This window comes from Amblyomma maculatum, chromosome 4 (assembly GCF_055883805.1).
Source record: "Amblyomma maculatum isolate TAMU_Amacu chromosome 4, ASM5588380v1, whole genome shotgun sequence".
Lineage (NCBI taxonomy): Eukaryota > Metazoa > Arthropoda > Arachnida > Ixodida > Ixodidae > Amblyomma > Amblyomma maculatum.
In genome coordinates, this window is record NC_139347.1 from 185,553,400 (window position 1) to 185,580,856 (window position 27,457).

General features: G+C 45.6%; 2 pseudogenes; both read left to right on the forward strand.

The window, feature by feature from the left end:
• Window positions 1–1,970: 1,970 nt before the first annotated feature.
• LOC146193828 (uncharacterized) lies at window positions 1,971–3,641 on the forward strand (annotated as a pseudogene).
• On the forward strand, window positions 3,582–5,324 carry LOC146193829 (uncharacterized; annotated as a pseudogene).
• Window positions 5,325–27,457: the final 22,133 nt, after the last annotated feature.

Consider the following 27,457-nt stretch of genomic DNA (forward strand, 5'->3'; position numbering starts at 1 on the left):
AGCCATCCATCGTGCGGATTTCACACCAGGAAAGTGATCGATGGTAAGGCAAATATTCCTAGTTGTTGTTGACAGCTCCTTTGCATTATTAATGCTACATATTACCTAGATACTCAGAATTATTGTTTTTGCGATACTTACCTTAAAAAGAAAAGTTTGAATAGCTATGGTGCGAACCTTCTTTTATACTACGTGAATGCGGCTTAGAGACACAGTATTACTGATATTAAGTGCGCGCGGACTCTAACCCTTTCAGGTGCTTTGTACACAATTGTGTACATATCTGTTTTGGTGTTTTTTTCGCGTTTAGGACGCACAATTCTCTATTAAGTTGTTTTTAGTGCATTTTGCAAATATTAAACTGGCAACCATGTGCATTTCGGGCGCCATCTGTCACGTTTTGGTGAAGATGTTCATATCAAAACAAGAAATGGCGGACGCCGGAGCAGCAAAGAGCGGTGAGTCAAGTTCTTATTTTTTAGAGCCACTTTTGTACATTGTAGCAAGGGGAAAAAAATTAGACGCACTTGTGCGTTATATAAAGTGCCGAACAGTGATAATTTCATTAGTTTTGAGGAGATGGCCTTTCGCACGCCCATGTGTACACGATTGTGTACAAGGCGCCGTGGTCGCTGCAGAAATGAAGAACGCTGAGAGTTGCTTTGATTTTCTTTCCAGGTTTTTTGGCCATACTTTGTTCTTCTTTTTACAATGCGAAGAAGCATGAGAAAACCCAAGTATTAGCTGAAAGGCTTTTGGAGCTCATAGCTAATGGAAACGTTTCCGACGTCGGGGAAAGTGACGAAGAAGACGCCACATGTGAAGTGACCGACGCCTGTGTTGCAGCTGCGTTCACCAACCTCGCGAAGAAGATCCTGCTGCTGCAGGTGAAACGCAAGCTGTAGAAGTGACTGATGATCGCATCATTTCAAAAACTGTGCGCTGGCAAAAAAAGAAGTTCGCACCGCCAATAAACACCGCATTTGGTGGAGAAGATTTATTCGCCCCAGACGAAGCTGGCACTATGACACCTTTCAACTATTTTTCGAGGTACGTCCCGCAGTCTGTGTATAAATGCTTAACGGAGTTTACTAACTTATACAGCGTACAGCAGTGCCAGATCTCAGTGAACACAAATCCTGATGAGGTGCGCAAGCTTTTCGGTATGCACATTCTAATAGGTGTAATCCCTCTTCCAAGGGTACGAATATACTGGCAGACCACTGCGAAAGTTGCTCTCGTATCGGAGACTATGACTGCAAAGAGATTTTTCAAGTTGCGCAACAACCTTCATGCGGCTGTTGATGAAAAGGAAAGCTGCGAAGACAGACTCTGGAAGGTCCGCCCGTTTCTAGAGAGTATCAGGGCACGTTGCCTAGAACTGCAGGTAGAAGAACAAACAACAGTTGATGAACAAATGATACCTTTTAAAGGACAGCTCTCAAACAGTGCGAGGGAAACCGTCACCCTGGGGAGTAAAGGTATTCGCTCTGTGTGGAAGGAGTGGCTTGCTTTACGATTTCGTGGTGTACCAAGCCCAAAACACAATACCAGAAGAACTGAAGCAAGAATATGGACTTTGCTCTGGTGTTGTACTGCACCTCGCAAAAAGAATTCCGGTGGGGTACAATCATCAGTTGTACTTTGACAACTACTTCACCTCCATTCCTCTTCTGCGTCAACTGCAGACTGACGGCAAACTTGGAGCAGGAACTGTTCGGGCCAACAGACTGTCGAATTGCCCACTGCCATCAGCCAAGCTGACGAAAAAGAAGCCAAGGGGCTACTCAGAGGAGTGTGTCACAGATGATGACATTGTTGCTGTTATTTGGAATGATAATAATACTGTGACACTTGCATCCAACTTTGTCAGAGTAGGACAGCAATCTGAAGTGAAGCGATGGGACAAACAAAAGAAAGAGCACATCTTTGTACACCAGCCAGAAATCATAAGAAAATACAATGAATCCATGGGTGGTGTTGACAAGCTAGATTTTTTGCTTAGTTTGTACCACACGAAAATTCGTTCGAAAAAGTGGACCCTGAGGGTGCTTTTTCACTTTGTGGACGTGGCTATCTGCAATTCTTGGCTAGAATACCTCCGCGACAATCAAACGCTGCCTAGAGCTAAACTCCTAGATTTGATGAACTTTCGCTTACAAGTTGCCGAAGCACTAATTAAGTCGGTGCCGCCTGAGAAAAAACGTGGAAGGCCTTCTCTTGCAGATATGCAAGTACCACAACCAAAGATAGGGCAAAAAAAAGCAAGAATATCGCTTCCTTGCACAGACGCCCGCTACGACTCCTTTGACCACTGGCCCGAAGCCGTGACCAGAAGGAGCCATCGAGGTGCAAGCTCGAGAAGTGCACAGGAAGGTCCCGGATATTCTGCATAAAATGCGCCGCGCCATTGTGCCCGACAAAAGAGCAAAATTGCTTCCTTGCCTTCCACAAGTGAATTTTGTGACCACCGACGCGCTGTGTACACAATTGTGTACGATGTTGCAAATAATAAAGTTTCATAATAACTTTCAAGAATTCAATGGTTTTGTCTTTTATAGGTCTCAAAAAGATTGTTTATGTGAAAAAAAAAATTTTTTTTCTATGCATAATTAAAACTGGCGCCTCAAAGGGCTAAACGAAATTGTGATCATTACAACCTTAAAACTTAGGGCTGCTGTTGTTTTTTTTTAGCTTTAGGTACTGCATCCTCCTGACGTCTCATTTCACGTTCTAGGTTTGCAAGCGTCCCTTTAAGCCTCAGGACATGGTCAACAAAATAAGTTACGTGGATGTGAAGACAGGAAAAGTGATTGAAGCTAAACTAAAACTGATACGACTTCGACCTGACGTAGTGCGAAGCATACTCCCAAACTGCCAAGCGTATCTTTCTGGTCCAGCTACAAGTGCCTCTCAAGAAGCTCCAGATCACAAGAAGGCGCGTTTTGAAGCAGCTGAAATACAGGAAGCCATCAACCGGTCCATTGAGACGCACTGAGAGGAAGAACACGGCAACAGAATCGACAGTTTTCAGACTATGCTAAGCAGTCTTCCACGCATCCAGGTTCCGGAATTTTGGAAAGTTGTTTCCTATCCTGAGTGCATACTGTTTCTAAATCTCGGTGTTGACGGTGCTCCAGCTATCAGAAAATTAGTTAAAGTAATAAATGACTTGTTCCTAAGGCTGTTTTTTCAAGACGTAGAGGTGACCAAAGTTGATGGTGTAAACATTCCAGAAACTGTAAATGACACTGAGTGCCTAACAAATCTACTGGATACCATTGAGAGATTTGATAAGGTGTCTGCCTTCAAGCCCATGGATAAGACAGATAGCACACTGACGCTTGTGCAGTCCCTTCTTCATGATGCATTGAACCAAGAATTGCAAAGCGAGAAGTGACAGGATGCTTTGAACTTCTTGTTGAAACAAGTATCCCTTCTTTCCAGCAAATCACCCGCTACTCTTCTGAGTTGCTCATATTTTCGAACCTTTTAATCACCATTTCTCCTCACGCCTATAAGTACCTAAGAAGATACGGAGGTCTCCGCATCAGTAAACTATCAGACGGTCTGCTGTTCATATGCCGTCAGTCCAGCAGCTGAGCAGCACAACACCTCATTGCTATTGCATGCAAAAAAGATTGTGACAACAGTGAAAGATCATGAGAAATGAACGGTTCTGATGATGTATTTTGACTATAAGGGTGGCAATATTGCAGGCATGGCTCAAAAGCTGCAAAGATGGCACACGTTTTCATGATTCAAAGTCTCCTTTCATCGCAAGAAAGCGTCATTTACATTTTAACAGTTGAGAAAATAAATGCACAACTGAATACTGTCCTCCGAAAAATCACAAATTAACTTGAAGAGGCTGGACTTCGGATTACTGATGATGTTATTACAGAGAACTCCATCAACCATAAAGCAATGTCTTTCTTCAGAACTTCATCAAAAATCAGCAGCTCATACTGTCATCCATCACATGCCACACAGCCTTTTTTTGTTTTTTGTTTTTGACCCCATTCCCTTGCTAAAATGTGCTTGTAACAGCTGGATAAATCAGAACTGTGGAACGCACGTTTTTTCCTGCATTTCTGGACCTATGCACAACCTCGAAAAGTCTGATTGCATCATTCAAGTCATTGCGTGATCTTCACCTAAAGGAGCAAGATCTACTGATCAGGGCTGCTCGACGCTCTCAGCAAAAGCTCCCAACCCATCAAGTATGGAGAGACAGAATGTTAAGTTTGTGCTGAAGGTCTTCAGCCCTTCCACCATAGCTGCCATTGAAACATGTAGTGAATGCTATGGGCTCCAGCATGCAGCTGGAACAGCAGAGTTTCTGAAGATCATTAAAAAGTGGTGGAGGATTGTTAACATCAAGTCACCCAAGAAAGGACAACAGCATCATGATGTGTTGCAGAGTCTTGTAACAAACATCATCTCCACAAGTTGAATTTCTTCAGAGTATCTTGAAGTGGCTTGACCTGTGGCAAAGCTTGAAATTTGATAATGGAATTACACGGGAGATGCAGTGCGCTTCGACTCACTACGAAAGCGTTAGTAAACTTGATCAGTTACTGCCTCCACGACCTGGGATTTGACTACGTCCTCCTGGGGAAATTCCAGACTGACTGCTTGGAGGCGCGTTTCGGCAAATACAGACAACAATCTGGATCCCAGTAACACATTTCCATTCATCAGGTGTATAAATCAGAACGAAAGCTTTGTCTCCAGACAGCCCTGGAGCTTCCAGAAATGGAGGAAGGAGCACCGGAAATTAAAATTGACCAGCTCGTGTTAGGCAGCTTCAACATAGAAGTAAATGATGACGACTTTGAATGCAAGGAACCAACTATTCCTGCCGCTACATATGTGGCCAGTTACTGCGCACATGCTGCACTTAAGAAGCTCTCATGCACTGCCTGCAGAGCAAACTTAGTTGAAAACCGAGACATTGCAACTGAGAATGATAAAATTGTTCAGAACATGACCTGCGGAGGTCTCAAATTTCCAAAACCAGGTTTCGTAAATGCTCTAGTGACAGCTGAGATCGTTCTTGATAACTTCATAGTGAAGAGCATGCAATTCAATTTCATGCACTGGCCAACCAAAACAAAGCCCTTTTTACTTTAGCAAGCAACGTGGTGAAAGATGAAAATTTTGAAAAATGTGAAAAAGGTCACAGCCCGCAGCAAGTGATGAAATATGTTCTCGGTGCAGCAACCAACATCCTGCTAAAGAACTATTGCAAGACAAGAAACGATCGGCTTGTGCAATCTAAGATTGCTCAAAAGCGTAAAATTGACACTTTGAAGCCTTGATAATTTAGATTTTTATTTTGTGACATTCCTCAAAGCTTTCCTGGACACATGCATATTTTAATAAATACTTTCATACTCGACACAGTTTACGTATGTATTGAGCTAAAATAAATTCTAGAGGCCAAAAACAAAGTCCTCTGCTGACCTTGGAGCTACATGTTTTGAGTGCCAAAGGTAAATTCACGGTGTGCAGAGAGTAGCGTAGCAAGGGAGAGCGCGTGATGTGAGACGTCATGTGACCAAGCTCTTCCTGAGCTCACTGCCCGCGTCGCAGCGCATGTGTATGCAGTATCTCCTATAACAGTTTTACCCTGTCGCCATGTTTAACATGATGAGTGAAGAAGCACAGCAGCTGTTCATGGACTTGATGAAGGGGCCACTGTTACCCCCTATGCTAAGTGAGCATCATGCATCCGAAAAATATTAGTATCAATCTCGCTACTTTGCTTCTCACAGCTGTCACTGACAGCTTGACCACTTGAGTAGTAATGGATGAACACTGTTCGTTACACCAGGTAATCGCCTATTGAAAAAAGTGTCCGTGAAAGTTCACAGCATCAATCTTCCTTCATTGTTCGTATTCACGACAGCTGTCATCGGAGCCTTGAGCACTCGTGAGGACATTAACAAGAGATCTGGCGGTAACCGACAATTACTATATGCATAGGATCATGTTTGACCATGTTGTTCATAAATTTATATTAATACCTATCACTTAGCCTGCCTGAATGCACTCTTCGGTGCAACTGGGGCATTTCAAGAAAGCAATATGTGTATTACTCATCACAGTGACGCACTTTTTTGGGTTGCGATCAGACTTTCTTCTGTAGTGTATTGTCCTTTCTTGGGTTGCGGTCAGACTTTCTTCTGTAGTGTATTGTCCTTTCTACCTGCAGGTGCTTTCAGATAACAGTGTATGCGTGTTTGGATACGCAATCAAAACTTTTTCATTTTTAGCACAGCAAGGGCTGATGACACCGTCCGTCACAAACATCAAGCATTTATGCAGAAAAAAAAAAAACAATTTCATGTCACGCAGAACAGACACCTTAGCACAGTTTTTTAGTCATAACTTTTACGTTCATGTGCAGAGAATGGTATGTCGGATGCCTGTGAGAGCGGTACACAGCCAACTACAGAAGTGAAAGGAGGCGGTGGAGGTGAGCTAAATGAAGTGCTGACAAAATTTAATAATACGCTCTGGGGGGCTAGTTGGTGCATGATTTCATGTGATCATGTGGTGCATATGTTCATCTTTCTTCCCTCTGTGTTATCTGGTTTGCGCACTGTTTTTGAAAGACAAATTTTACTCATTTACTAAAGTAGCCTTAGGACTTGTTGTCTGGTTTGCACACTAGTTTTTTTGAAAGACAAATTTTACTCATTTACTAAAGTAGCCTTAGGACTTGTTGTCTGGTTTGCACACTAGTTTTTTTGAAAGACAAATTTTACTCATTTACTAAAGTAGCCTTAGGACTTGTTGTCTGGTTTGCACACTAGTTTTTTTGAAAGACAAATTTTACTCATTTACTAAAGTAGCCTTAGGACTTGTTGTCTGGTTTGCACACTAGTTTTTTTGAAAGACAAATTTTACTCATTTACTAAAGTAGCCTTAGGACTTGTTGTCTGGTTTGCACACTAGTTTTTTTGAAAGACAAATTTTACTCATTTACTAAAGTAGCCTTAGGACTTGTTGTCTGGTTTGCACACTAGTTTTTTTGAAAGACAAATTTTACTCATTTACTAAAGTAGCCTTAGGACTTGTTGTCTGGTTTGCACACTAGTTTTTTTGAAAGACAAATTTTACTCATTTACTAAAGTAGCCTTAGGACTTGTTGTCTGGTTTGCACACTAGTTTTTTTGAAAGACAAATTTTACTCATTTACTAAAGTAGCCTTAGGACTTGTTGTCTGGTTTGCACACTAGTTTTTTTGAAAGACAAATTTTACTCATTTACTAAAGTAGCCTTAGGACTTGTTGTCTGGTTTGCACACTAGTTTTTTTGAAAGACAAATTTTACTCATTTACTAAAGTAGCCTTAGGACTTGTTGTCTGGTTTGCACACTAGTTTTTTTGAAAGACAAATTTTACTCATTTACTAAAGTAGCCTTAGGACTTGTTGTCTGGTTTGCACACTAGTTTTTTTGAAAGACAAATTTTACTCATTTACTAAAGTAGCCTTAGGACTTGTTGTCTGGTTTGCACACTAGTTTTTTTGAAAGACAAATTTTACTCATTTACTAAAGTAGCCTTAGGACTTGTTGTCTGGTTTGCACACTAGTTTTTTTGAAAGACAAATTTTACTCATTTACTAAAGTAGCCTTAGGACTTGTTGTCTGGTTTGCACACTAGTTTTTTTGAAAGACAAATTTTACTCATTTACTAAAGTAGCCTTAGGACTTGTTGTCTGGTTTGCACACTAGTTTTTTTGAAAGACAAATTTTACTCATTTACTAAAGTAGCCTTAGGACTTGTTGTCTGGTTTGCACACTAGTTTTTTTGAAAGACAAATTTTACTCATTTACTAAAATAGCCCTAGGATATTTCAGCTCCCGAGTAGACACCAGACAAAACTAAACAGATATTAGATTACTATTACAAGTACTTTCATCAGGGTGAACGATTCGAAAAGTTCAGGAACTTCCAGTATTTGGCCGATGAGCTTGGAGCAACAAAATGCCACAGCAATGTGAAAATCACCTCAAAACAGTACAGTCGAGCCACTTATAACGATACCGGTTATTACAATATGTCGGCTATAACAATGAACAGCCATGTAACCGTCAAACTTACTATGTATCCAATAGTAAAAAAATCCATTTACTACAATGATGGGTTGCCGCACTAACGGTTATAACGATTAAAACCGGCTACTGTGACCCAGCTTCAAAATAAAATACGCGTGATTCCGACGAAAACGCGAGCGTCCGCAATCGCGCAAAGCGAGCGCATTTCGCTCCGCATGTCACCCTTCCACCCCTCGAGACGAGTGGACTGCGCCCACGATACGAAGAGAGGAGAGCACTCCGTTTCTCTACCCTTGCCCCCCCCCACCTCCGCGCTCCGTCACATGGTCGCGTCCCCGCCGCCGTCCCGACCGACTCTGTGTGGCGATAGCGGCCAGGGTTGCCAGGTTGGGCTATAAATAGCCAAATTGGGCTACTTTATGTTGTGGTTGGCGGGAAATATTGTTGGTTGGCTATTTGGCTATCTTTGGGCTATTGTGCATTTTCGCTTGAAAGGTCCAAACCATTTCAAAAGCCTTTTCTCCAGAAAGGTTTAGCAGTGGGCCGCGATGCTGTGTGTACAGTAATAGCAACCAGCGCACTTTTCTTTCCTAGAAGATACTGCCAGTGTACATTCTAGGCCCACACTTTGGTCTCACAAGCTGTTTGCAGCACTGCGAAAGGCAGCTAGGGTAACCTTGTCCAACCCGGATCATGTGCACAATAGGTAATTTGCTTCTGTGCATCTCTCGCCCTGCGAATTGGTGTTGGTCCCACAAGCTGTTTGCAGCACTGCGAAAGGCAGAGGTAACCTTGTCCAACCCAGATCATGTGCACAATAGGTAATTTGCTTCTGTGCATCTCTCGCCCTGCGAATTGGTGGGGGTAATAGTAGGAGCACAAATTATCTATTATAGTGCGCCGAGCACAATTGCCTATTCTAATGCACGAGATCCTAAATGGGCCAGGGCTTCCCTGCCTCACAGTGCTGCAAAATTCTTGTGAGACGAAGTATATATTTCGACTGTCAGAAAGACGGGCCTTCGCAGCCTGTGGTTCGATGAATGTTCGGCATAGGGGATTAGGGTACAGATGAGTGAATGGGGGACTTCGCACATGACGGGGTTGGTAGTGAGGTGTGCCTGGACAAAAGCTCGAAGCTCTTTTCCTTCCCTTTCCTGCTTCCCGGCGTTGCCGATGGTGTTAAAGTGGTCTATTGAATGGACAATTTGCAGAACTCAGCTTCTCTGTAAGGCTTGTTTTCCAACAGAAATTTCTCGTTCCAAGATGCGCCACTCATTATTCGAAGAAACGAGCAGACGGAAGTCTAGCTCGTTTTAATTTCCCCTGCACCACTGGCAACCACTGATTCCGCAGCAAGAACTTTGAGCACAGCGGTGGAGGTTTAACAGTCCGCATATAGTGAAACGTGCTTTTCGACGCCACTATGGGCAAATGGGCGAAGTACGCGCGGACGTACAGAAAAGAATGGGAAAAAGATCCTGCATTCAAAGGTACGTTGACCATCTTTAATGTTTTAGTGCTTGTTTGTACCAGTCCAAAAATTATGTTCCGCTTTTCGGAGTGCATTCCATGTGACCATGCCAGTCTCGATCATTAGCGCGTGACAAATTTTTCTTTTTGATTACAGATTGGCTTACGCGCTCACCCTCAGGGGATATGGCCTTTTGCACAGCCTGCAAAACAGAGCTACGTGCACACGTGCAAGATCTGAAGGCACATAGAAAAACCGAAAAGCATGCTAGAAGCATGCAGTCGTCGACTGCACCCGAACAAAGGCAAATGGATAGATTTGTCACCTCGCAGCCAAGGGCCGCCAGCAACAGACATGAAGCGAAGATTGCGGAGCTGCGTTTGGCGGCGTATGTCGCCGTACATGGTTCACTTGCTACCGCTGACCACCTGACGCCGCTCATCAGCGACTGTTTCAGAGATTCGACCACTGCGTCGTCGCTATCCATGGGAAGAACCAAGTGTACGGCGTTAGTGAACAAGGTACTTGGACCAACCTTCAAACAGATGCTTTTGGATGAGCTGAAGGGAAGAAAATTTTCGTTGATCCTGGACGAAAGCACAGACGTGTCTTCGGCAAAAGAGCTTGCCATTGTGGCAAGGTTCTACTCGAGCGAGAGCAGCGCAATTGTAACTGCGTTCCTTGGACTAGTTCCAGTTCTGGACGCATCATCTGGAGGACTTTTCTGTGAGTTGAAAAACTTCCTCGACAAGTCTAATCTCTCTGTCAGTGACTGTGTGGGTATAGGAACTGATGGAGCCAGTGTGATGTGCGGGCAGCACAATAGTCTGTACACAAGAATGAGGGAAGTTAACCCAAACATCGTGTTGGTAAAATGCGTATGTCACTCCCTTCACCTTGCTTGTAACGAGGCAGTGGATGTACTACCCACACAGATTGACTACCTTGTTCGGGAAACCTTTAACTGGTTTTCCCACTCTCCAAAGCGTCAAGAGTTTTATAAAAGCATTTATGCTGCGATTAACTCTGGATCAACCCCCAAAAAGTTGGTTGGTGTGTGTGCGACGCGTTGGCTTAGCATTGCTGGTGCTCTCCGTGCAATTCTTGACCAGTGGCTGGAACTGAAGGCGCACTTCGATGTCGCAAAAACAGCTGAGCGTTGTTACTTAGCTAAAATGTTGAGTGAGATGTACAATGATGACCAGAACTTTTTGTATGTGCAGTTCTTGAGCCCCATTGTTAACGAATTTGACAAACTCAACAAAGTATTTCAGAGTGAGGACCCTGATCCATCAAAACTTTTCGAAGACTTAAGCTCGTTTGTGAAGTGTTTGCTTAGGCGGATCGTACTTCCCGATCATGCATCTCCCGATTCAGCTTGGGAAAGCCATTTGATGCATGTTCGAGCCTGTCAGCTGGGAAGCGTCTTTCGCGACTCCTTAGAGAAGTCTTCCCTCGGCGACGACAAGAAAATCGCCATTCTTGAGCGTTGCCGAAACTTTTTGGTCGCTTGCATCAAAAGCACATTAAAGCGCCTTCCAACAAATTTTAAGGTATTAAGTGAACTTCACCTCTTGCACTGCAACAATATTGCCAAGTTTTCTTTTGATGCATTCTACAAGGCCTTTGCAAAATTCATAGATCCATCAGTTGTTTCTGCAATGGAATCCGAATACTGCCTTTTGCAATGTAAGCTTAGTGAACTCCGAGACGACTCCGTGACAGTATTTTGGAAAAACGTTCTGCGTTCCAAAAACAGTGCTGGAGTCAGCCTATTTCCGTTGCTGTCGGAGCTAGCCATTTCTCTACTCACGCTGCCTGTATCCAATGCTGCTGTGGAACGAGTGTTTAGCCATGTCACTCTAACAAAAACCGACTTGCGGAACAGAATGTCTTTGGAAACCTTGGAAAATATTTTGCATGTGAAATTTGCACTGCTGAAAAATGGTAAATGCTGCAAAGACTTTGTGCCGTCAGATATTTTTTTGGAGCGCTTCAATACCGCCGCAATGTACAGTGAGTGATGTTTGGATACTCTTTTTTACATTCATTTGGAAGTGAATTCAAAACTTCACAGCAGACATGTTAATAAATGTTTGAAATAAACTGTGTACTGTAACTATGAAGTTTTCTGTTTTGGCTATTTGGGCTATTTTTATGGTTCGACGTTTGGCTATTTTTGGGCTACATCGAGCAAAAAATTTGGCGGGTCACGCTGTGAGTACCTGGCAACCCTGATAGCGGCGGCTGTGTGCGGGCGGGCGTCGTAGTGCTTATACGTGGGGTGCACGTGGTGTGTGTGCAACGCCTGTGGCGTTTTGCTTTCTCGTCGTACAATGGCAGATCCGTCTGCCGTACGCCCTTCACCGGACTGCACAGCGCTATCGGGATCGCACGACTGCCACGGCTGATGCTTGCATATGAGTTATTCCCTCCGCGGCTTCGTTTTTTTCAAGGGGCCTTCCACTTGAGCACGTCGAACAATTAGATGCTCTCGAGACCAATGTTAATAAGCTTTCTGTGAAGCAGGCGAAGCTCACGGACTATGCTTTTTTTGTTAAGTAGTGGACAACTTTTTTTCTGCTTGATTAAAATTTTTGAACCTTATGTTGACTGCATTTTTTGGCAAACCCGGTTATAACAATTATTGGTTATAACAATGACATTTTCTTGGCACTTGAGTATTATAAGTGGGCTCGACTGTACTTGAGGTCGAAGAAAAAGGCAAGTGATAAAAATAACATATCAGGTGCTTCACCTTGCCCAGTCTCTTTTGCCAACGAATTGAAAAAATAATAATAATAATTCAAAGCACTGACGATTAGCCACAATTTCTGAGGGACTCTTTCGGAGTGACTTAAAAGCCAGGGACATCAAGGACAGCACAGCTGATCCAACCCTCACTCTATTCGAAAGTTCCACAACTGTGACAGAGAGTGGGAAGGCATGAAAAGAACAGAGGTCAAAATCAGGGAATGCCGAGCTAGTTCCAGTCGTATGACACAGATGGAACTTTTCTTTAGTAATTGTGGCTTATTAATACAGAGCAAATGGCCGACAAAGTGGAGCTAGAAAAAGATTCTGCAAATTTCTATATTGCGGTAGTACTGCCATACGAAATATAACCCTACTTTTCTACAGTGCAGGCATTGTTGGGCTTACATGATGTTCATGTATGTTTAACCTTGCATCAACGTGCTGGTTGATGAGGCATCCACAGTCAGTGCTACCACCTTTAGCAATAGAAGAGTTTGTTTCCTTATAAACCGGTTATGGCTGGGAAGGAACAGCATCAATATATGCAGAGTTTTATGGCTACACAAGCAGCACATCAAACACAATTCCCACTGGCATTATCCCTCCACAGCCCAATGATAGTGATGGAAGCTGTCACCTGGAGTTACAGGGCCTGACATGAGGAGTTGCCTTTTTGGAAGATCACATTATCATTGCAGTAGTGGTGACTGACCACCATACAAAATCAAGTGATTCCTCTGCACCAAAAAAGCTTCAAATGCCCACGAGTTAGACGTGTCCTACAGTAGCCACACCTTTATGTTGGCTGATGTTATTATCATGGTATTTGTGGAATATGACAAATTATTTTAATTTATTTCTCATACAGGCAAACCCGCTTATAAGAGTACTGCTTTTGAATTATATATCAGATATCGAGAGTCATCGGATATATATCAGATGACCCTCGCATCATCAACTTTGCCATGTCTTCTATGGTGAAATAAGCCACATATTACAATGCTGTAATAGTAGATTATCGCTTATAAAAATTGGACCTGGCCAATTAAAAACCAATGCTAACAGAAAAAAAAACAAAAAAACATGCAGATGTTACAACCATGCCAACAAAAGCATGCATGCAAATACTCAGCCGCTGGTGCAGCAAAAGTGAAAAGCATGTGACCGCAAATGTGGGAACGTTGGGCACACCAGAGAACTTTGCATGCCGCGGCGATGCAGAAGAGAAAAGATGCTTAATTTCCTCTACGCGAAGAAGGAGGAGGGCAAAATGTTGGGAGTGTCTTCCTTTTATACTTGCAATCCGCTCTGGGGGTGCGCCATCCATAGAAAACATGTTAGAGCACATTAGTGTGCACTGCTCCAATTTTCCCTGTTCCTTGCCAGGTACTCAGCTTCATAGTTCACATGCGTCATGAGGGCACAACCAGTGCAGCTGTACAGCCAGCATGGTTTAGCATGTTTGCTGTTACCATTGCATTGGACTTGCAAGCCCATTCACATAAAGAATGATGGAGAATACTGCTCCAGGAAGCGCTGCACAACTGCCACAGAAAAGGAAGCAGACGAAAACACTGTTGGAGCTGAAACAACACAAGGACGGTGGTAAAGTGTGAAACGTGGTAACTACCAAGGCTAGCCTGTAACAACTGACGGTATCAACCACCATCCGCAATCCACTCAAGCAGCCTGAAATTGAAGGACACACCAGAGCTCGCTTTGCTATGAACGATAGCCAAAAACGATTTCGCAAGAAGGCTTACAAAAAGTAGTAAAGGTGCTGTGCCAATAGTACCTGAGCACATGGGCAATGAACCTGCTGATAAGTAGCCCGATTTCGGAGAAGAAAGTGAAGTACTTTGCATACTCTTAAAATAACAATTTCATGCCTGGAAGCTGCTGGATTCAGCCGTTTAAGGATAGGCATGGAACTGTCTACAAGGCAGTCGATGGTGAGGAAAGGCAAAATCACTAGACTTCCATTGCAAGCTAGAAGTAGCTAGAAACACGTAAGACTGTACCCGCAAAACATACGCAGACCGCGTCATTTACAATGGCGATGAGGCAGCATTGTTTTTCTAAATGCTTCCGTCAAAAACACAAGCACTAAAAGACGATCCTTGTAAGGGCGGCAAGGAAAGCAAATTGTGGGTAAGCATTTTCCTGTGTGCCAACTGGCCTGTAGCAACAAGTACCTCACTTTTATCCTTAGGAAATTGAAGAATTACCACTGTTTCCAAGGTGCCCTGAGGATCCTGGTTCACTACTGTCGCAACAAAAAAGCGTGGATGACGTGTGAAGTTTTTCACGAGTCGCTGGTCGAATCTTAGCCACAGATGCAGCGCTAAGGCAGAAAGGTAGCACTGGTACACGACGCCTGCACTGAACACCAAACTACCGAAACAGCTGTCGCACGCGCAAATTTTTTTTCCTCCCTCCAAATACAAAAGCAAGTTTTCAGCCCATGAACGCAGGCGTGATCGCATGCTTCAAAGCATTATATTGCCAACGTGTATTGAGCAGACATGCTCTGAACCTGGACACTGCTGTTTGAGAGTGTTGAGACCTACACCAAATATCATACAAGATCTCTCGCCCAATGGCAGTGCAATTTGGCTCTTCCACAGTAATGCCTTGATTCAGGTTAATGGCTTCACGGAGGATACCAGAAACGTAAAGAGTCACAAAGCTCCTGTCGATGCAACGGTGAGAGAACACTGGGCTTCGGTGAACAGCGATGATTGAAGAAAATCGAGACGGGATGAGTTCTTGCACACTGACGATACAGTCGCTACAAATGAATCGATCATCACAACATTTACCGGTGCTGGAGCACAACAGTGCAAATGATGAACAGCAGCCTGTGCAAGTTGTGTCGCATCACAAAGCTCTAACAATCATCGAATCCTGGCAAGAATTCATTTTTGCTATAATGTTTAGCTCGGCTACATACAACAGTTAGATGCTCTGCAGAAGGGTGTCAGCAACACTGCCCTGAAGCAGTAAAAGCCGACTGAATATGGATTTCTGCCTGCAATTAATCAAAAAGTGTTAGCTACTATCCCTCCACTAAATTTTCTCAAGTTGTCATGTTTCTTTTTTTCTTTAGTAGCTTATTTATAACAATGACATTTTCGTGGAACCTAAATATTGTTATAAGTGGGCTTGACTGCATGCATTTAGGCATCACAGAAAAACAGCATACAGCAATGAAACAAAACGGCTGAAATAAGCTTACATCCTGGATTAAAACTAGTATGTGCAACCCATGTATTGGGTAGCATTTACCACATGGCGAGCACAACTCACTGTGCCCGAGTCGACGTCGCTTCTTAATGATGTGAAGGACATCCACATACCTAGCCCAGTGACATCAAACCCAGGGAACAAGGAATATTCCTTGGCTCCCTGGGTTTGATGTCACTGGGCAGGGCTTATTTAGTATTGGCATGTTTCAATATATTATCTCAAAATAAACGAAAAAACAAAATGAACGGAATCAGAAGGATGCAACAAGCTGATTCTTATGCTAGCCTGCCGCTATGTCCATCAGGATGTGACTTTTTCATACCAGCCAGCAGCTAGGCCCATTTTAGTTCCCCTAGATCGACTTACTTTTCAGCAATATGCTGTGCAGAGGCTGAAGAAGCAGAGACACTACGAACACCATGCGATCCTGATGCTAGATGAAATACATTTAAGCCTTGTCCTTGTCCAATCGCCACATGGGGCTAAGTGCCTTGTTTCAAGAGGCCAATAAGAAGGAAAAGCATGTTGCACCAGCTTCGCCACCGAAACTGACCACCGGTAGGTTCGGCACGGCTCAGGCCAAGCCTCAAGACGAAATAGATCACTACAAGATGGCGCGTCCATCGTTGGCTTTAGTGGCATTCACTGCGTGGCGCAGCCAGAAATTTTTTTCGAGGAGGGCTGACGTTCCTGTGTAGCCTCTTCCGTATCGAGCAACCTGCCACGAGCTTCCTGTCAACAGCCTGTCACCTCTCAACTGCGCCATGAAATGTATTGTTAAAGACGAATACCTTTAGTCTAATTTAGCAAATACAGAACTGAATAGCCAGGCATGCAATTAACTTTAGTTTGAAGGCGCGTACTCTCCCTGACGAACCCGTAGGTGGAAAGATTACCTGCAGTTCTCTCCAGAGGGCCTGCAACACTTACTATAATGCATCACTAACTGAGGTGTTACGAACAGACAGGGAATTTCAGAAGGCCACATCGACAGACCAGCGCCAGCTGCTATAGCGGACCTAGAGGATAGAGGCGGGACATGGACAAAGAGCTCCGCTCAGGAAGACAAACAATAAAATTTTCTCCTTCTCCTCCGCAGGAGCATGCACAATAATTAAAAGCACCTAGACACAGCACGAACAAGTGCTCAGAGAGAAAGAAGCCAGCAGCGTCAGAGGAGCTTGGCCTTGCAGAGGCTATGCAAGTGTCGTCGTTGTTATTGTTTTTGCCGTCATTAAAATGGTACATAGACACAAGCGGGATTGGCCATTACCAGGCGGATTACAGTTTCTTACATTCCATACTGGAGAACTTAGACTAGAAATTTGAGCGAATTCGGCTTACTGACAGAGATGGTTGAGGCTGGTACTGGGGCTTACTCAGCTTTAATTTGTGAGATTAAAAAAAGAGTTCAGTTTCAGTTCAGTCGTGTCCGACTCTTCGTGACCCTATGGACCATGTCATGACACACTTTCCGGTCTCGCACTCTTCCTAACATCACATAACTTCATCTGCAACGCCTCGAGGATGCCATCTAACCATCGCATTCGCTGCCTACCCTTTCTCCGATGACCCTCAACCTTTCCCAACATCAAATCTTTCTCCAGCGACTCCTCTCTTCTCATCAGATGACCAAAGTAGCCGAGCTTTAACTTTAGAATTTGACCCTCCAATGAGCAGTCAGGGTTTATGGTCGACAATATCGACTGATTTGATCTTCTGGCAGTCCAAGGAACTCTCAAGAGTCTCCGCTAGTGATTCAGTATATAGCTGTCTTAAAGGGGGACGCAAAGGTCAGATAAAACCAGCCGGCAGCAGGCCCATTTTAGTTCCCCTAAATAAACCTACTTATCTGCAATTTGCTGTGCAGAGGCTGAAAAAGCTTGCACCCCGCAAACACCATGTGGTCCTGATGCTAGACGGAATATATATTAAGCCTTGCCATGATAATAAAGATAGCAACCTTTGTGGTTCTACCGTCAATTTTAATGACAATGAAATGTCAGCTCATGCATTCATGATTCAGTATTCTTTGCTGTCTTAAGGGGGGACGCAGCAGTCAGATCAAACCAGCCGGCAGCAGGCCCATTTTAGTTCCCCTAGATCAACCTACATTTCTGCAACATGCTGTGCATAAGCTGAAAAAGCAGACACACCACGAACACCGTGTGATCCTGATGCAAGACAAAATACACATTAATCTTTACCTTATAAAAGACAGCAATCTTCGTGGCTCTGCCGTCAATGTTTAGCGACAATGTAATGTCAGCTCAGGTATGCATAATTCAGTCTTCGCAGCAAACCACAAACCTCCCAGTGGTGTCCAGATCGAGTCTGAATGTCTACGTACTGTAGCGTCATCTATGAGACGTCCTATTTACCAACATTGCTTTTTGAAGAAAAGCTGAAGACATCCCCATGACATTTCCTGAGTATTAATCTAGACCCTTTATATTATTCCTTGTAAAATCCTGGGAATGTAAGTGAGAGGTCGAACTGCTTTCTTTTCACACGCAAAATTAGTGAGACAACCTGCACTGTATTTTTTGTCAGCTCAAATTGCTTTACGGTGGCATTTCCCTCATCTAAAATGAGAAAGAGTGCAAGTACTATTGAAGACTGCTTTCAGCAATTCCAAGCTGTTATTGTATGCTTGCCTATCTGCAAGTTTCTTATTCAACTGATGGGCACAGCCATGGCTTAAAAAGGTAGTCATTTGGATAGCCGCTAGATCACTAGATTATGAGATTTTGCTAGTGTGGTGGTGCGGTGCTGAAGCGGCAACGCCGGTACGGGCACAATGGAGGGCAGTGCAGGAAAATACATTCTACTTTCCGGTGAGTTATTCCGATGCCCGTTTCGATTTGAAAATATGAAAGTGGAATGGTCGTACGACGAACTTTCCGATGAACTGTGATGTAGCTCGTGGTCGACCACTCTGTCGGTGCTGCAGCAAGCGCCATGCACGCTCCAATATTTTTCTTTTTTTTGCCTCCGGAGGATCTCGTGTCTCCGTAGGCAACGAGCAGATTGTTGGCCTCTCATAACTGACTGTGCACGAGCAAGTGCGTGCGTCATATGGCTGAAATCATCTGCTGCAAAGTTTTTCCACTGAGGTGTAGCAAAAGGCGTTGGCAAAGGCAACATGCAGTACAAAACAGATGAAAACGAGTGAGGTTGGTATTGTACGCTCAACCGTGTTGGTTTTCTCTGTGGTAGTTCTAACGAAGCATTTGTGTAGGAATTTCTTGCGGCAATAAAAATTTAGTCTGCCAAACGAACCATGCTCCGTGGTCGATCTTTCTTCTGTTTCCTAAAGAAAAATAAACAGAACCCCAATTACACTGCTTTTGATCAGATTTCACCGGGCATTTTGGACCCCCCCACACTACCTTGACTTTAGACGATGCGTAACAAGCAGGAACTAGGCGTGGAATTAGCTGTTTCAATGAAGGCCATTTGTACGGTTCGGATGGATGGATGTTGTGGCCTTCCCCTTTGTAACGAGCAGATATTGCATTAGTACAATATCCTGGCTTGGCACAATAGCTGTGACTTTTACATACATCCACACAAACACACACAAGTACACAGATGTATGTTAACATTTTCAGCCGTTACTGTGGGTGCACTAGCCCCCACCACTCTCTCAGGCAGCTCTTGGTCTTGGCCACTTCTCTGAATTGATTTGTACTGTCGGAGGCGTGACATATACTGAAGCCAAGCGCCTGTGGGAGTGTAATGCTCCCTGTCGACGCTGGCGAGAGGCCCACAGTCGAGAACCAGGTGGTCAATAGTCTACTCGCTCACAGTGCACACTCTGCACCACCGTACTTTGCACACTTGCATCGTAGTGCTGGCGATAGACCAGAGTTCAGAGGGCTCCAGCTCGTGCCTCGCAGAGGAGACTGCTAGAAATATCCTTGTCATATAGGGGTCTTGCACAAACCTTTTGTTTGTGTTCTGTGTAGAACTTAAGTGTGAACTTCCCCTCCACGGCCTCCCTCCAGCGCTCGGTTTCCACCTTACGCACCTGAGCCTCAGCTGCTCTCTCCCACTTTTGCTCAGTCTCCTCTTGCACGGACTGAGAAAAAAAGCCATACTTCCTGCGGAGTTGCTACAGACGCTTCGTCTATATGCTGTGGACACTATTGCAATGCACATAGTCAAACGTTTCGCACTAATCAATGCGGTTGTATCAGTCTCAGCTTGCTCCGTAAAACCCGCTGCGCGCCCCTCCTCCGCAGTGGGCCCAAACCCAGTTTCGAACCTCGCAGCCTGCAAAGGTGTTTCTGTTTGTCTTGCAAAGGTACTTCCTTTGACCCTCACCTGAAGTGCTCCCTTAGAGCCTCAGCTGCAGCAGTCCTAAAAAACAAAAACAAAAAAGGGCCACATAATGGGCTGTTGCTGCCCAAGGCGGACTTATTGTTGTCCAATGGCGGAACGAATCACTGCCACATCGGCGCAACTATTTGGGCCGTGACCCCTTTTCCCAAGCATTTCACCCCAGAAGAGCCGAGCACCAGGCCAGGAGAAAGCTTGTACCCATTTAAAAACCGGTGGGTAACCGGTGGCACCAGGGATCGAACCCGGTACCTCCCGAATGCGAGGCGAATGCTCTACCACAAGGCCACTGCTTCAGTAAAAGAAAGGGCCACATAATGGGCTGTTGCCGCGCAAGGCGGACTTATTGTTGTCCGATGGTGGAACGAATCACTGCCACATCGGCGCAACTATTTGGGCCGTGACCCCTTTTCCCAAGCATTTCACCCCAGAAGAGCCGAGCACCAGGCCGGAGGAAAGCTTGTACCCATTTAAAAACCGGTGGGTAACCGGCGGCACCAGGGATCGAACCCGGTACCTCCCGAATGCGAGGCGGATGCTCTACCACAAGGCCACCGCTTCGGTGTGCGTTTGGAGCTTCTCCCAAACGCATACCCCTGGAAAAGTCAAGCGCCAGGCCGGGGGACGCTTGTACCCATTTTTACCGGTGGGTGTCCGGCGGTGGGCTTCGAACTAACCACCTCCCGCAGCCGAGACGGGCGCTCTAACCACTAGGCCACGGCTTTGCGATTAGCTGCCTACAATGGGCGAAGGACTTGGATGCCAGGCTTGTATTGGATCAAGAGGCTAGTACAAGAGAGATCCAAGCATTGCAATCGGAACTCCAGAAAGAGACCTCCACACGCACAGACCTCCAATCTCAAGTGATCACTTACAGCGAATGTCAGCTGACAACGGGTGAGATGACAGTGAGGTGCAAGCACTGCAAACAGAGCTACAGAAGGAGACTGCCACACACATTGAACTGCAGAACCAACTGAATATATTACACAAGCTAGAAACAGTAGGTGGAAACAATATAGCAAGGCGAGGCTAAGGATGACAGTGTAGCCGATTACCAATGAAATGATAAAAGCAGCCATACCAATCAGGCCGCAAATTCCACTCTGACAAGGAATGGAGGAGTTAGTGGTGCAACACAAGAATGTCCCCAGTGCTCAGTCCTTCTGGCCAGAGATGAAAACGCGTATAGACTAAAGGCGGGTACTCTGACCATAGTCCATAAAGACAGATAAAGCCTTACCTTCTATACTAAAGCCAGGGCTACTTTAACAGAGACCATGCAAGAAGTTGGACAAAAAATTGACTCCTCCAAAGGACAGCAGCATTTTATAATGATCCACAGAGGCCTTCAGGATATCCTAATAGGGGTCCAACCTGAAAACATGGAAACAGTTCTCAAGGACTATCTGAAGCTACGGCAGGAGAAGTACCCCCAGCACTTCTACAGTGCATTCGCTGTGCCAGAAGTGCGAGAAAAAGGCAAGGGTTATTACAAGCAGTGCAGACTTTGGAAGTCCCTGGCTCAGGACGTATGTAAGGAATTGAGCCCCCCAGACTGAGTTTGTAAAAACAAGCCAGGTCCGGAAAACAGGCTGGAACGGTCCGCTATACTCAAAGGATACAGCTACCGTAAATAAGGAGTAAGTTTGGAAGGAGGGCATGTGTTTTCTTAGGAAGGCTTCCACATAGCCCCAGCGTGCTGTATGTCGAAAAGCCAGCCAATGGTGCAGCTCCCCAATATGCAAGCCGCCAGAAGCCCAATGGCCAGCAGAGAAGCGAATGGGAATACCCCTGTAGAACCTCCCATACACAGGCTGCACCCAGATGAGATGGCCTACTCATCAGGAATGGTCAGCCGAAATGGTCAGGAGATTCATCCATTGAAGCAAGAAGAGGCCAACGAAGGTCAGTTGGCAAGACGACGGAAACCTGGCAAAAGTAGAGTCCGACGGCACCAGAAACGCAGCGCAGTGAAAGTTGCTTCCCTTGATTTACACAGTGGCAGACGCTTAGCAAAATGGGGAAACTATACAAGGAAATGGAGCAAGAAGAAATAACACTGCTTGGAGTAGCAGAAACATACCTACAGGACATGGAGAGACCCCCGGTCAATCCATTTTGGAACAGAATAGGCTGCAACAGAGAAAGCTCAGCCCGAAAAGGAGCAGGCGTTAGGTTTTTGTGGTGGAAAGAAGCTCCTGGACACCACTCTCGGGTGCCTGCGTGGAAAATGCTTGGGTGCTTGGCTATATTCATGCAGTTCAGGTAATGGCATGCGAGACGTACCTAGGCATCTCCCCTAACCAATGCGATGAAAACTCCAATATTCAGTGCTGCATAAGGCATGACATCCAACGCTGGGGCGTCAACCAGGAGGTTTTGATATTGGGAAACTACAATGGTTACACTGAAGAGCTCGATGGCTACTGCGACCATAACAAGACTCTTCTACTTGAACTGGCCTAGAAGTTACCGCTCGAAATAGTAAACCTACGGGCAGACTGTGAAGGAACAGTCACATGGCCCGAGGCCAGAGTTCATGCATTGACTAAGGGCTCATGTCGCGAGAACTGCTGCATACTCCAGAGCGTTCACATTGATGAGGAAGTCCAACACAGCTTGGGGAGCAACCACAATCAACTCATGCTGTGGTTCGAAGCATCCCCATGGCACCGGCAACCTAAGAGACGCAAAGGCCCAGCAGTTTCTCTCTGCTGCAGCCTATGAACAAGTGGCCTGTGAATATGTAGCCCCCACCAAGAAGAGGCAGTGACGTATCAGCAATACATCAGTGAACTCCACTGCATTAGGCAGAAGCATGTGAAGATGGTAAGTGCATGACGAGGGGTTGCAGAAAAATCTCGTAGGATGAGGAGATTACGGCAGCACTGCGCGCCCGTTGTCTTGCCAAATGACAACACCATTGGGCGGTTAAAAACCCCGACGGCAAAGATGTCCAGGGTAGTTTGCAGAAATATTTGCTCTGAAAGCGGGAAATGCTAGCTATTACGCAGCGGAAAATAGCCGAAGACAACCACAAGTTGCTCCAGGATATAAATACATTGGGAAGGAAGCGGCATCCAAATTCTGGATGTATGGGCACAACAGGATGACGACCGGCACAGGCAGAAATCCGCGACGAGCTAAGTGGGGTAAGGACAGCTGATCTTCATCATGCCTTGGCCGTGCATATCCGCCAGTTATATGCGGCACCACCAGCACTTGAACCTTTCACGAGTTCCCCTACCTGTGAGCAGTCAGGGGCGGCTCCTACTGAACAAGAAATTTGATCAGTGCTGCTGGGAGCCATTGATAGAGCAATCACCCGGATTAGTGTACGCACAACTCAAGGGCTGGATGGCATTCCTGCGGGGCTCATGAAAAGCCTGAGCACTCAATCCCAGGCCTAGCTTGCCGGTCTCTTCACAGATATGCTGATGGGCAGACCTCTGCCAAATGACTGGTACCACGGCAGGGTGATCTTGCTATCAAAAAAAGGCGATCTCTTACGCAACTATCGGCCTCTCACTATCATCAGCGTGTTGTACAAGTTTAGATATACACTGAGGGCTTGGATGACCGGATGGGCCAAAGAGGGCAACCACTTAACAGAGTTGCAAAATGGGTTCCAGCGTGGCCGCAGCCTTGAGGGCAACCTGTATGCCTTAAGCCAAAGCATAGATTGCGCAAAAAGAGGCAAGAGGGCTGGCGATCTGTTTCCTGGAGATAGCGAAGGCTTATGACAGCGTCCCCCAGGAACAAATGCTGCTAAGTCTTGATGAAAATTGGAATGCCCAAAATCTGAACAGAAACGCTCCGATGTCTCTATATCAACAACACGGTGGCAGCCACCCTCAATGACATCTGTTTGAGCGAAGTGGTATTGGATAGGGACCTGAAACAGGGCTGCCCACTCTCACACTTATTATATATTGCTACACCGTTGTCCATCTTCTGGCGCCACCAAGTGGCCGAACCATCTCTTGAGACGTGGCTGAGCGTCGTCCTCTTCTTTCTCAAGCTTCATGTCATTAAAAGGACCAGCTTGGTTGTTCTGCTGCTTGTTACATTTGTTGGTGACATTTGGTGGATCGTGCAAGGTAAAATCTCATGTACGTTGCCCAAAAGACATCAGTGACGCTGTTCATCAATGCGCGGACGCCACTGCTGTCCATACAGTGAGCCGTTGCCTCTGAGGTCTTCAATCTGAGTTTGAGCCACTGACCACACCAGTGCGAGCCATGATATCCACTACGAGCAGCCAGACAAGTCTATTCCAGCAACGCCCCACCGTTCGTCCTTCTCGCACCTCGACCACTGCCATCATTTCACAGTGACTGGTTCGAAGATCTGGAAGACTGGTTGGCCAGTTTTGACCATGTGGCCGCATTCAACCAATGGGACAACGAGCAGAAGATAATGAATGGGTACTTTGCACTGCAACACTCGGCCAAGACATGGTTTGAGAATCACGAGGCGTCCTTTGTCAACTGAGCAGCCTTTTGCCGTGAGTTGCTTGCTACATTCAGCTCGAGTGCGCGTAAAAAAAACGTACAGATTGCCATTCGTTTGAGGTCTTAGCAGTCCAATGAGAGCGTGGCCATGTTTGTCGAGGACATGACGAGACTTTTGAATCGGGCTGACTTCGCCATGCCTGAGGCAATGAAGGTATGGCACCCCATGCGTGGAGTGAAAGAGCTGTTTGCTGGCCTCATTCATGACTGTCACAGTATAGGCGGCATACAATAATATGCCCATGTTGCGTTTATTGCACACACTGAATTGTTGTTCTGTAAACCTCGTATGTTCACGAGACCTGTATATGTGACTGTCGGACGGACGTGCAAGAACGTGTACGTGCACATTGCTTCGGTAGTATAGCTTTCCCTGTGTTAGCTCCAACTCTCTCCATGCTCGAGCGCAAGAGTATGTGCTGTCTGGTTTGTCTGTTTCTTACTTTTCCCAACTCAAAGTCACCCGTACTGCATCCAAGTATAAAGCTTCCTTTGTATATCCATACATTTTTTTCCCTGGCAATGTGACCCCCAGAAGAACCGAAGTTGTGGTGCACGTGACTGTTGTTTTTGCTGTGCGTTACTATTTCAAGCCTAAGATGGCGGCCACGCAGTGCTAAAGTGCGGTGTGTCTACGTGAGCCTTCCTCTGTGAGCGAACTACTTTGTGTGCTCTAAGTGTGTGTTTTGTTTCGGACTTCGACCCTGAGCACAAGGCAACGTCGACAAAGGTTTAAAAAGAAGCCGCCGAAGCCCCAAAGTCAGTCCACCCAGTTCGCTACGGGAGAAGAAAATCCGACCTGCTGCATACTCCCGGAGGGTACCCGAGCCGCCGCCGCCGGCACCACATCTACGGACCGCGAGCCACACCGGAAGAATCATCGCCTTCTAGAGCCATCCTTCTGCGTAGTCCCAGTAATGGACTGCCGCCGCGTTCCCCGGTCAATTGTATGTTTGACACTGCTCTGAACTTTCTTTCCCTTGCTGTTACTTGAATTCTTACTTCCATCCCGGAAAAGCATGTTTAACCCTGTATATGTAATTCAATTATTTCTTCACTCATGTCGTTGCCTTTTAGAATGTTAACTGTTGCCCTCTATATGTTTTGTGTATTCCTCATTCTGAGCATATAAACGACTTCTTATTGTTGTTTCAAATCAAAACGTCTTCATCTCACTCTCCACATTTGCTTCCCGTCTACACCAGGCATCGAACGACCACCTCCCTTTTTGTCATGCCTCGGTGATGGCCTCCGGTGATTACCGAGGACGTGACAATTAAACTGGCGTTCGATGCAAAGGGAACGTGGCAAACGGAGAGAGAAACGTGTGGATTCTTGATGTGTGCCTCCGTAGAGTGAAGCAGTGTTGTGCGTGAATGGGATTTTTTTGTGGCAAGCTTCTACTTGAGTAGTTGAAAGTGTTTCCGTAGATAGAACCGTGGATTTTGAAACATTGATCGCGATGGGTAGCCAGCTTGGCCTGAGTGGCATTGAGCTTAGGAAATGGGTAGAAGATAAGCAGCACGAGGAGTGAGCGTTTGCTAGACGGGCAGTAGAGGAAGAGCGTTCGGCTACAAAGGAAGCTGACGAACGTCAGACTGAGATTATGCACTTGAGAATAGTGTGCCAGCAACTGGAGAAGGAGACCAGAGAGAAGAAAGGAAGCTGGGAAAAGCGTGAACTAAAGCTAAACGCAAGTAAAGTCCTTATCCCATTTGAAGAAAAAAATTGATTTAGACGCGTACATAAGACGTTTTGAAAGCCTTGCGAAAAGCAAGAAGTGGCCAAAGAGCCAGTGGTTGACGGTTCTGGCTACTTGTTAGATTGGGGAAGCACTCAGCATTTACAGCCATTTGCCACCGAGGGATGCAGCCAACTACATCACAGTTAAAATGGCCCTTTTGAAGAGATTTCGTTTCAAGGCGGACGGTTTCCGAGACAAATTCAATTCCGGAAAACCAGCAGATGGAGAAACCACAGCTCAGTTCTCAGCGCATCTCAGCCACTATTTTAATCGCTGGATCGAGCTGTCAGGTACGAAAACAGAATTCAAAGACCTGCGAGAGCTCCTGATTACGAAAAAGTTTCTGCATGATGTCATTCCCACATGGCGCAGTATCTGAAGGAAAGAAAGGCGAAATCGCTGGGAGAAATGCTGGATTTAGCTGACCAGTTTTCAGAGGCTCAGGGAAGTCTAAATCTCGCCAAATCAAAAGACAGCCGAGACGATACCGGGAGGCCTGATGCACACGATAAAAGAGGAAGTCATAAAACAGCTCCCCAATGTTATCTTTGCAACCGCACTGGGCATCAGGCTTCACAATGCCGCACTCACACCACTAACAACTACGCCCCATCTGCTTCAAGTGAGGGCGAAAGGGTCACAAGACGGACGCGTGCCGGGCACGGCCAAACGATAGGACACAGAGCGCAAGATAGAATTCAGGCGGAAAGATGGGCTATTATACAGAAGCTACACAGAGAAAATCGGGCAGGTGCTGCGTCAGCTGGTTGTCCCAAAATGCCACCGCGGGGTGGTATTGAAAACCGCACACGACAGAATAACGGCCGGGCATTTGGGCGCCGGACTGGATATTGGAAGAAATTTTCTTGCCAGGCATCACCGTCGATGTGAAAAGATTTGTTGCTTGACGTGACATTTGCCAGCGAACAATCCCGAAGGGCAGGTAGCCCGTGAGCAGCTAGGAAAGATGCCACTAATTGAAACCCCCTTCAAAAGAGTGGCCATAGACATCGCGGGTCCAATTCAGCCCCCTTCCAAACATGGCAATCAGTATATTCTGACCCTAATGATATATGCAACCCAATACTCAGAAGCCGTAGCGCTGCTGAGAATGCAAACTGAGAAAGTCGCTGAGGCATCGGTAGAGATGTCTCCTCGATTTGGAGTCCCTAACAAAGTTCTAAGCGACCGGGGCACGAATTTCACTTCCGACTTGATGAAGGAGGTGACCAGGCTTCTCTCCATACGCCAGCTTCACACAACGCTGCACTACCTGATGGCGAACGGGATGGCCAAGAAAT